Source organism: Triticum dicoccoides, chromosome 1A, assembly GCF_002162155.2.
Source record: "Triticum dicoccoides isolate Atlit2015 ecotype Zavitan chromosome 1A, WEW_v2.0, whole genome shotgun sequence".
In the NCBI taxonomy this organism is placed as follows: Eukaryota; Viridiplantae; Streptophyta; class Magnoliopsida; order Poales; family Poaceae; genus Triticum; species Triticum dicoccoides.
In genome coordinates, this window is record NC_041380.1 from 501158546 (window position 1) to 501167848 (window position 9303).

The 9303-nt window shown below is 50.7% G+C and overlaps 1 long non-coding RNA gene across 1 annotated transcript; it reads right to left on the bottom strand.

Moving 5' to 3' along the window:
- Positions 1 to 4820: 4820 nt before the first annotated feature.
- On the bottom strand, positions 4821 to 6957 carry LOC119282960. The gene is made up of 2 exons (XR_005138962.1): positions 5714 to 6957; positions 4821 to 5613 (listed from the first exon to the last, which is right to left on the bottom strand). It is a non-coding gene; the product is annotated as an uncharacterized LOC119282960 (long non-coding RNA).
- Positions 6958 to 9303: the final 2346 nt, after the last annotated feature.

The window sequence follows — 9303 nt, forward strand, 5'->3', positions numbered from 1 at the left end:
GCCTCGGGGTCGATAAAAAGCCCAAAAAACCTAAATGAGCCTACTTGATGCCTCGGTGTCGATATAAAGCCAAAAAACCTAGTTGAGCCTACTTGATTCCTCGGGGTCGATAAAAAGCCAAAAAACCATAAGTGAGCCTACTTGATGCCTCCTCGTCGATAAAAAGCCAAAAAAACCATAGTTGAGCCTACTTGATGCCTCACAATCATCAGTTGAGCATAAACACACTTAAGATCAAATTCAACAACTGCAAATAGCTTACTAAGCTAAAAAACACCAGTTGCACAGAAACATACTTAAGATCACAATCATCAATTTGCAAGCATCTTACTTAAGATCACATTCAGCACCTCCAAATACCACCACATTTCGCATTAGTTCAAATCCATACATAATCATAGTTGAAGATTACTACATTACATCACCATAGTTCAGAAGTGCTCATAGTTCAAAGAATTTAAACTACCATCATTACAGCAAATGCCAAACCACACTCTACGAAAGGTCAGCAAATGCCAAAAGATATTGCCCATTCTTCTCTTCCAGAACCACCTGCTTATCCATTTATGATGGCCTTGACTCCCCGCAGCTTCACATTGCTCTCTTCAACTGTCTTCTTCAACTCATCAATGTGGTTCTGCAAGTTCTTCCTCTCTTCAGCTAGCTTGAGCTTCATGTTCCTAATGAAATTTGCTTGAGTAGCTGCTAGGTTCTTAACCATGTCATACTTCTCCTGAAGCTTGTTGGTTTCAAGATCTTTCCTTTCTACCTCTGCCCTCCTTTCCTGAGCATCCAAAAGTCCATTCACATCTTCAACCAACTTCTCATAGCTCTCCTGCAGCTTCTTCTTCTCTTGTGTCAAGTCATGAACAGCAAATGAATGCAAAAGATTTTCCTCAGTCCTGTATCTCCTACTTTGTTCATACATAAACCATAACTTGGCTAATGCATTCTCAAGGGTGTTGGGCCAAGCTGGATCAATCCATTCAACTAATCCACAGTTTCTACCTTCCTGAACAAAATTAGAATTAATATAAACAAAAACATTAGAATGCTTCCAAGCAACATTATAATTATTATCCTCAAATTCAGAGCTTGAGCTTGCTAGCTAAAGAGAGGACTACTTAAACATGTCCTCATGCTACTTAAACAATGTTGTCCTGCTATAAAGTAAACAGAATCAATCAAATGACCTAACATGTCATACTAAACAAGTTGCATCCTCTGTCCTGCTCTAGTAACCCATGCATATTCTGTCTTAAATTATTAATAGCATGCTACACTAAACAAAGTGACATAACTTAACAATGTTGCCAGACCAAGGGGAAAAGATGCTGCCAGAGTAAGCAATTGCTTCTCATTCACTTTCCTAACTAAACAATACAACTAAACTTAACACTAAACTGCAATGCCTGCCTCCACAGTACAGATCTAGAGAAAACAAAGGCAGAGCACAAACAAAGGCAGATCCAGAGAAAACAAATCACAATATACCTTCTCAACACAGTAAAGAAACCTTCTGCCAGTGTGGATTCCTTCGAAAGCAACACGCCTTTCTGCGGCCTTCCCATGTTCATTGCAGAGAACAAGCAACTCCGTTTCAGGTCCCTCGAAATCGGAGTCTTCAATGGTAGCAGGGATCTGTAGTGCATAGGAATACCAGAGATTTGATCCACATGTCAGCAAACAAGCTCATTCAAGAAATCCCCCAAATCACAAACCCTAACCCTAAAAATCTGAACTTACCTTAATTCTGTCGTCGTCAGAACCTGAGCTGACGTACTCCACGGTGTGCTTGCTGCTATCGGACCCATCGCTCCAGGACACCATTGCGACGCGGCGGGGGCGCGGCGACGCGGCGGCGGGTGCGGCGACGCGGCTGCGGGTGCGGCGAGCAAAGCAGAGGAGCAAGACAGAGGAGGAGTGAGCGAGAGAGCAGCGAGACAGAGTGCGGAGTGGGGAGTGGGGGCAGCATCGACCGGTCTTTTGACCGGTCCATCAAACAGAGGCATACGGCGCCGTCAAACGCCGTCTAACAGCTGTCGGGACGGCCGACGGTGCCATGTACGCAAAAAGGGCCCCACCTGTCATAAACAAGCTTAATTGACCCCGATCCGCCCATAAATGCTTTCTGCAAAAAAGATTACGGAAGACATGGTGTTTTCTGCAAAAAAAATGTATTGTAGTGGTTTTCACAAACCTTGCCTTCAAAGTGGTGGTTTTGTGCAATTTACTCTTAAGTTAGTGAAAGGGAACGTAGTTCAATAAAAATGCTAATCTGATTGAGTTGAAAGGCTAGTAGAACGGTTGTCTCAAGTTACCTACCGGGTCGTAGACCTAGCTATTGAGCAATGGTTGAGAGGGCGCGCGATAGTTCCATACCTTGTAGCTTGTGGCATAGAGGAAGAGGAAGTCACCAACAGTGCTGTCTCTCTTTCCCTCTCCTCGCGCCTGAAGTAAAAAGGGGCAAAGCAGCGACTCGTTGTTTAAACTATGATTGATAAGGAAACACCATGATGCAATGATTAATAAGGAAATACCATGCGTATTAAAGGACCAAAACAAAAAAAACTTTAAGGGAATAATTCCATGAACAATGCAAGCAAACCATTGAGATGTAATGAAGGCTAAAACCTTCAAATAATAGGGATGCAGAGGGAAACAATTTTAAAGTTATTATCTTTCATTAAGTCCTAATAAAAGAAGTGGGGTACACTGGGAAAGAGGTAGGCACTCACTAACAGAGTGTCAGCGAGCCTCTGCTTCCCTTAACAGGTCGATCAAAGCGTTGGCAAACACTTGATTAATTTAATGGGATGCTCACTGATCAGCCGGCTAGATCGGCAGTGGAGCGAGTCAACACACGCCATCAAGTTGCGCCTCGACCTATCCATGCTACTGCAGCTCTACCATGTCCAACAATACTTCCTGCATCAACTTTGCGCCTCACATCGCTTGCTGCAAGTGACGACAGCGACGCAGCTATCACCAGCCTGATCGATTACGATAATGCAGACCACTGAAGTTTTTCTTCCCCTCCCTGCTTCCCCTAAGGAGACGTACCAGATTATTAGGTGGTTCCACTGTTAGATAATCTATATATACAGGTTCTCTGATTATTAGGGAAGTGCTAGGGATTGGAGAGTTTCCCGCCGACCAACAGGACTAATCGAGAGTTCGAGACCAACAACAGATGGATCGAGTTTAGGCTGCCTGCAACGATCGATTGATCCAAACGATCCTGCCTGCGTCTTCTTCTTCTTATATGAAGATAGAACGTCGATTTTTTTCTTTTGATCCAACCGATCCTGCCTGCGTCTCTTTTTTTTCTCAACATCACTACAGACACCGGCGCTCATATATACGTACACGCATACACTCATTCTATGTACGCACATACGCACACTCTATTCATATAAGCATCTCCGAAAAACTGAGCCGGCATATCATCTTGAGATTTAGTCGACGGAAACATCTTCTCTCACTGAACGTGTATCGCCGAAAATCCTGAAATAAATCCAGAATAAATGTGAGCATCACGACTTGAACCCTGGTGGGCTGGGGATACCACTGTCCACCTAACCATCCAATCATAGGTTGGTTCGCTGACTGCGTCGATAAATGTTAGCATTACTGCTAAATTCATTGAACATGAGAAGGAGAAGGTTGGTCCAGTTTATAAGAAAAATCGGACCTAAAAACCATATAAACGACATCTTTCGGCAAACAATATACACACCCTCATGAATCACGGGTCTCTCTGATCAGATCCACCTCCAGGACGATGCCCCCAAGAGGGAACGCGACACCGGATAGTGTCGCCATCATCTGATCTAAACTAGATCAAGGGTTTTCCCCGAAGCACGGCAGGAAAGACAAGGTGGGAGCAGCTACTTCGATGCCTCCAATGAGGGAGCGATGCAAGAGGGCGCCGCCGTCGACGACTCCGACCACAACCGGAGTACGACTTTCGCCGACCGTCTCACGTACACAGTTCGAGCCCAGGATCCGATCAGCCTACACACCAAACCACTACCCCTACCTCCGCGGCAAACCACACATCCCCGGCAAGCTCGACATGCTTCCAATCTTGCATCCGCGTCCCCACTGGACGGAGGATGCAACCCTGCAGCGGCACCATTCTTCTCCCATCGAGAGGATGCAACCAAGCGGGACGCCATTCATCTTCTCGAGGATGCAACGCCTACGGGCCATTCCTCTCCCGACGAAGGATGCAACAACCGCAACAATGCCATTCCTCTCCCTCCAGTCACCACCATCTTATCCTCCCATCTACGACAGTGTCGAGCTTTCCGAACCACCATCAGAAGGATACAACACCGAGCAGGGTGTCATTCATCTCGCGCACAGCTTGTGGCCCGCGGCCATGCCGACCACGTCACTGGCCGAGCCGCCTCCAGAACCCCAGCCACCAGGGGTGGCGGCTGTCGTCGCAAGCTGCCTCGGGCCAACGCAAGCGGCACACACGAACCCCATCAGAGAAGCATGGCGACCTAGGCCCTCTTGACCTAGATTTGACGCGGATAGGGCCCGCACCGCCGTAGACCACCAGCGCCCTCTGCTCATGGGCCTCGTCGTGCCGCCCTTGCTCCTCCGCTGCCCAGCACCGCCATCCGCCCGCAGCGCCCTCTGGAGCCAGCTCGCCGCGCGCGTCGCAACCCCGCTCCTCTCCTTGGCAAAACTGAGAAAGAAAATAAGGTGTATACACCTAAGTATTGCACATCTAAGTCCTTGGCAATCTAGATGTGCTTTAACAAAACTGAAAAAGAAAATAAGGTGTATAGACAAGAAAATCAAACTAAAACAAAGACCTTATTTACATTGTTGCGTGGCGATTTGCATTGTACAAATTTAACTATAGCACAATGTTGGCACAAACCCAAATTTCTCGTCACTTGCCTAAACAATGTCATTTCGCTCTCCCAGAACATGGCCACTAAACTCCGGTTCAACTATGTCTACGTCTAAGCACAAAACCCATGATGTCGCTCCCCCGCAATCATCTCTTGCTGGCAAAGGTTTTTCATGTCTATAGACATGAGGGAGAAGCTGGAACGCACCTCTGTCGACACCTCTCCCCCCTTCCCAGCCAACGGCCTAGATCCGGCAATGGCGAGATGGTCCTCATTGCCCTCGTCCTCCTTGCCAGCCATGAGATTTCCTCTCTGCATTACTTCCACACCGTTTGTTGCTGCAATCCCCTACCTCGAAAGACTCTTCCAGACTCCTTAACCCCCTGCTCATTTTCATTAGTGCTTGCTCGATTGCCCATGGACTTGAATGAATGCATGTCAATTCTTGGTTTTCTTATTTCTTTAAATGTTTAAATTTCAAACATAAATAGTTCTGATAAGTAGACTCATTTAGGCATAAGCTAATTTGATCACATGACACGCAACATAGGCCCATTTAGCATCTTCGGCGCGTTTGATTCCCGGGGCTTCTTGACTTTCTTGCTCCGTTGAAAGCAACCACCACATGGTATGGCTCTGCTCAAGTGGCCAGCAACTCAACAAATTCCAAGCGCAGAAGGTCAGCTTTGCCCCACAGGATCGGTTGTGCGTGTTCGTGCACAGTGGCGACGGACCAGAGCTGAAAGAGGGGTGCAATTATGTACTAAACTGTAGTAAAGTTAAGAAACTTATCTTGAGACGGAGAGAGTATGAATGAATCGCCAAGAAATGTTAATGACCTTTTTTAAGGCCGATGCTAGGCGTAAGCCGGTTGATAACTCGCAGTTATCAACCACCTCGATAACCGTCCAACTGTGCATATCAGAGCCGTTTGTTTGGTCTCCTCACGCACATGCATCTTCCACTCGCGCAACACAGGCACCACCACAGCCCCCACTGTCCGCTCCAAGCATGCCTACCAGCACCGCAGCAGCGGCCTCGTCGCCGACGTAGTTGTGACACAGCAGCCGCCGGAGCTACGATGCAGCGGACGTTGATGCCACCAGAGCTGCGATGCAGCGGCCATGTCGTCGTCGGAGTTGCTATGCAGCGGCCCCGACACCGCCGGAGCTGCTATGCAGCAGTCGTCGAGGCCGCCGGAGCTGCGATGCAGCGGCCCGCGATGCCGCCGGAGCTGCCATGCAGTGCTTGTCGATGCCGCTCGAGGTGCAATGCAGCGCCCGCGACGCCGCCGGAGCTGCAATGCAGCGGCCATGTCATCGTCGGAGTTGCTATGCAACGGCCACGACACCGCCAGAGCTGCATTCAGCTGCCGCGACGCCGCCGGAGCTACCATCAGTGCTCGTCGATGCCGCTAGAGGTGCGATGCAGCGGCCGCGACGCCGCTGAAGCTATTGTCCAGCAGTTCGTTGATGCCGCCGGAGCTGCAACGCAGCCGCCGCGCCGCTGCCTAAACTGCTCGTTCGATATCGTTGGAGTTGCGATGCAGAGGCCGCGACGCCGCCGGAGCTGCAATGCAGAGGTCGTCGACACTGTTGGAGTTGCGTTGTAGCGGCCGCGACACCGTCGGAGCTGCGATGGTGTTGGAACACCGCGTCGCGCACCACCTCTCCGGCTTGACACACCCCTCCGGTGGGTGATGGATCGTAACACTGGTAGTTGCCGACGAGGGCCACATCGCAGCGCCGACATCCATGGACGGAGCATTGCGTCGCAGCACTGCCGGCCGTCGCCGACCTCCCGCGTCGCATCGCCGGCAGCGCCGGTAACCGTTGCAGACGTCGCCGCCCCTGCTGCCGCATCCCCGGCGGAGGTTGCACTGACGCGGCCGGTCGCCGTGCTACTACACCCCTAGCGCTTGCTGCCACACCATCGGCGGAGGTTGCGCTGACGCGGCCAGTCGCGATGTTGCGTTCCAGCACGTGCTCCCTACTGCCATGTCCTGTGACATGGTGGCTGCGGCCGGAGTGGAGCTCCTCCGCTGGATGAGATCCACTGGTGGATGGGAATGGGGAAAAGAGGAAATCGTATGAAAGGACTAGACCGAGAAGAAAGGATAAGAGGAGGCTGGGCGGTGGGTGGGTCTCATGGAAGACGTGTACCACACGAGGGACAGCCAGTTGACGCGAGTTCACATGTGGGACCACGAGCGCCGCACGATCCAACTGGATCGGACGCATCGCGGTGCGGCTGATGCCAAGGAGAAATCAGTCGGTTGAAAGGGACACTTTTCCTTTTTTTAAATGACGTTAGGTCAACTTCACCGCACGACCCCAAACGGACATCCGTTTTGTCCTGTTTTTATCCCTTTGGTTAGGGATTTGGGGTCGTGTCCGGGCCTGTCTTGGGATGCGGTGGCCGTGCGCCCACCACGCGAACGCATCCTTTTGCCCCATCCTGTTCGCGTCTATTTTAAAAAAAGGGACGTTTCAAATGCCAAGCCCCAGTTCACGACCCCAGTTCATCACGCCGGCAACAAAGCCAGCGGCCTACACGACCATCGTCGGCAACACAGCCAGCGGCCGGCAACACAGCCAGCCTCCAAAATAAATAGTTGTCCTCGCCGGCAACACAGCCAGCGGCCGGCAACACAGTCGGCCTCCAAAGTGAATGTTTTTTCGCCGGCACACAGCCAGCGGCCAGCGGGCGGGCGGCACCCATGCCAGCCTTCAAAAAGAACGGCCACGCCGATCGGACGACCTAGTTCAGGCCTTCGGCGTCGAGCATCTCCTTCTGCTTGGCCTCGAACCAAGCCCTCTTCTTGTCGCTCATCTTCAACAAGTCCACGCTCATGATCGCAAGGGCCACCTCCTTCGCTTTGGTGGCGGCATTGGTGGCCTCGATGTCGAGCTGCCTCTGCCTGGCCTTGACGTTGTCGGCCTCGATGTCGAGCTGCCTTTGCCAGGCGGCCTCTTCCATGTCGAGCTGCCTTTGCCGGGCCGCCTCCTCCATGTCTATCTTCCTTTTCTTGGCCGCCTCCTCCATCTCAAGCTTCTGTCTTTGGAGGTCTAGGTATTGCTTCATTTGCTCGTCCTTACTTTGCCGCTTCTTCTCGTCCCTCACATCCTTATGTGACATCATGTCATGCAAAGTCTCATGCAAGGCCATGGTTGAGGCGTCACGTATGTCGTCCATCTTGGAGTTGGTCTTGCCCCTCGGTCTATTCAACGCCTCGCCATCCCCACCTCCGGCGAACTTGGCCGTTTTCTTGCCTCTCTTCCTTTGAAGTTCATGGTATTGATCCTTGAACTTAGGGCAATTGTTGATGAGCGTCCAACAATGCGTAAGAGTGAATGGCTTGTCATTGTGTCGGGCCTTGAATGCCTCCAAAGATTGAAATGCCTACACCACATGGTCAACAACAAGTGAACATACAAACATATACACGGCCGAAGTATCATGGCCGTAGCAAGGAAAGGGCTAGAAAGAGAAGAGCATACCATGTCCCCAACGCCGAGACCACTCACGGGCCGTGTTTCAACGCTCTCAAATGCGGCACAATACTTGTTGCACTCTTGTTGGATGAACAACCATCTTTTTTGAATCGAACCGATGCCACGGTTGCTTGTAATTTGGTAGGGCTCAAACATCTTCCTTTCATGGAATGTTTTGTGGACTCTCGTCCAAAAAACAATGCCCTTTTGTTGCGCGCCGGTCCTTGGATCTTGGCTAATCTCCATCCAACATTGACAAATCAACTTGTCCTCATCTTGTGTATATGAACCGGTGCGAATGCTCTTCCGCTTCTTTTGTGCTCCCGCTCTTTGGGTGAGCTCGTCTATGAACAATGGAGCGCCACTAATATCAACATCATTGGCTTCATCTTCATCTTCACCTTTGACATAGATGTCGTCGTCTTCATGCCACGAATCTGTTGGGAAACGTAGTAATTTCAAAAAAATTCCTACGCACGCGCAAGATCATGGTGATGCATAGCAACGAGAGGGGAGTGTGATCTACGTACCCTTGTAGATCGAAAATGGAAGCGTTTGGTTGATGTAGTCGTACGTCTCCACGGCCCGACCGATCAAGCACCGAAACTACGGCACCTCCGAGTTCTAGCACACGTTCAGCTCGACGACGATCCCCGAACTCTGATCCAGCAAAGTGTCGGGGAAGAGTTCCGTCAGCACGACGGCGTGGTGACGATCTTGATGTACTACTGTCGCAGGGCTTCGCCTAAGCACCGCTACAATATTATCGAGGACTATGGTGGAAGGGGGCACCGCACACGGTTAAGAATATGATCACGTGGATCAACTTGTGTCTCTAGGGGTGCCCCTGCCTCCGTATATAAAGGTTCAAGAGGGGAGGCCGGCCGGCCATCATAGGGCGCGCCAGGAGGAGTCCTACTCCCTCCGGGAGTAGG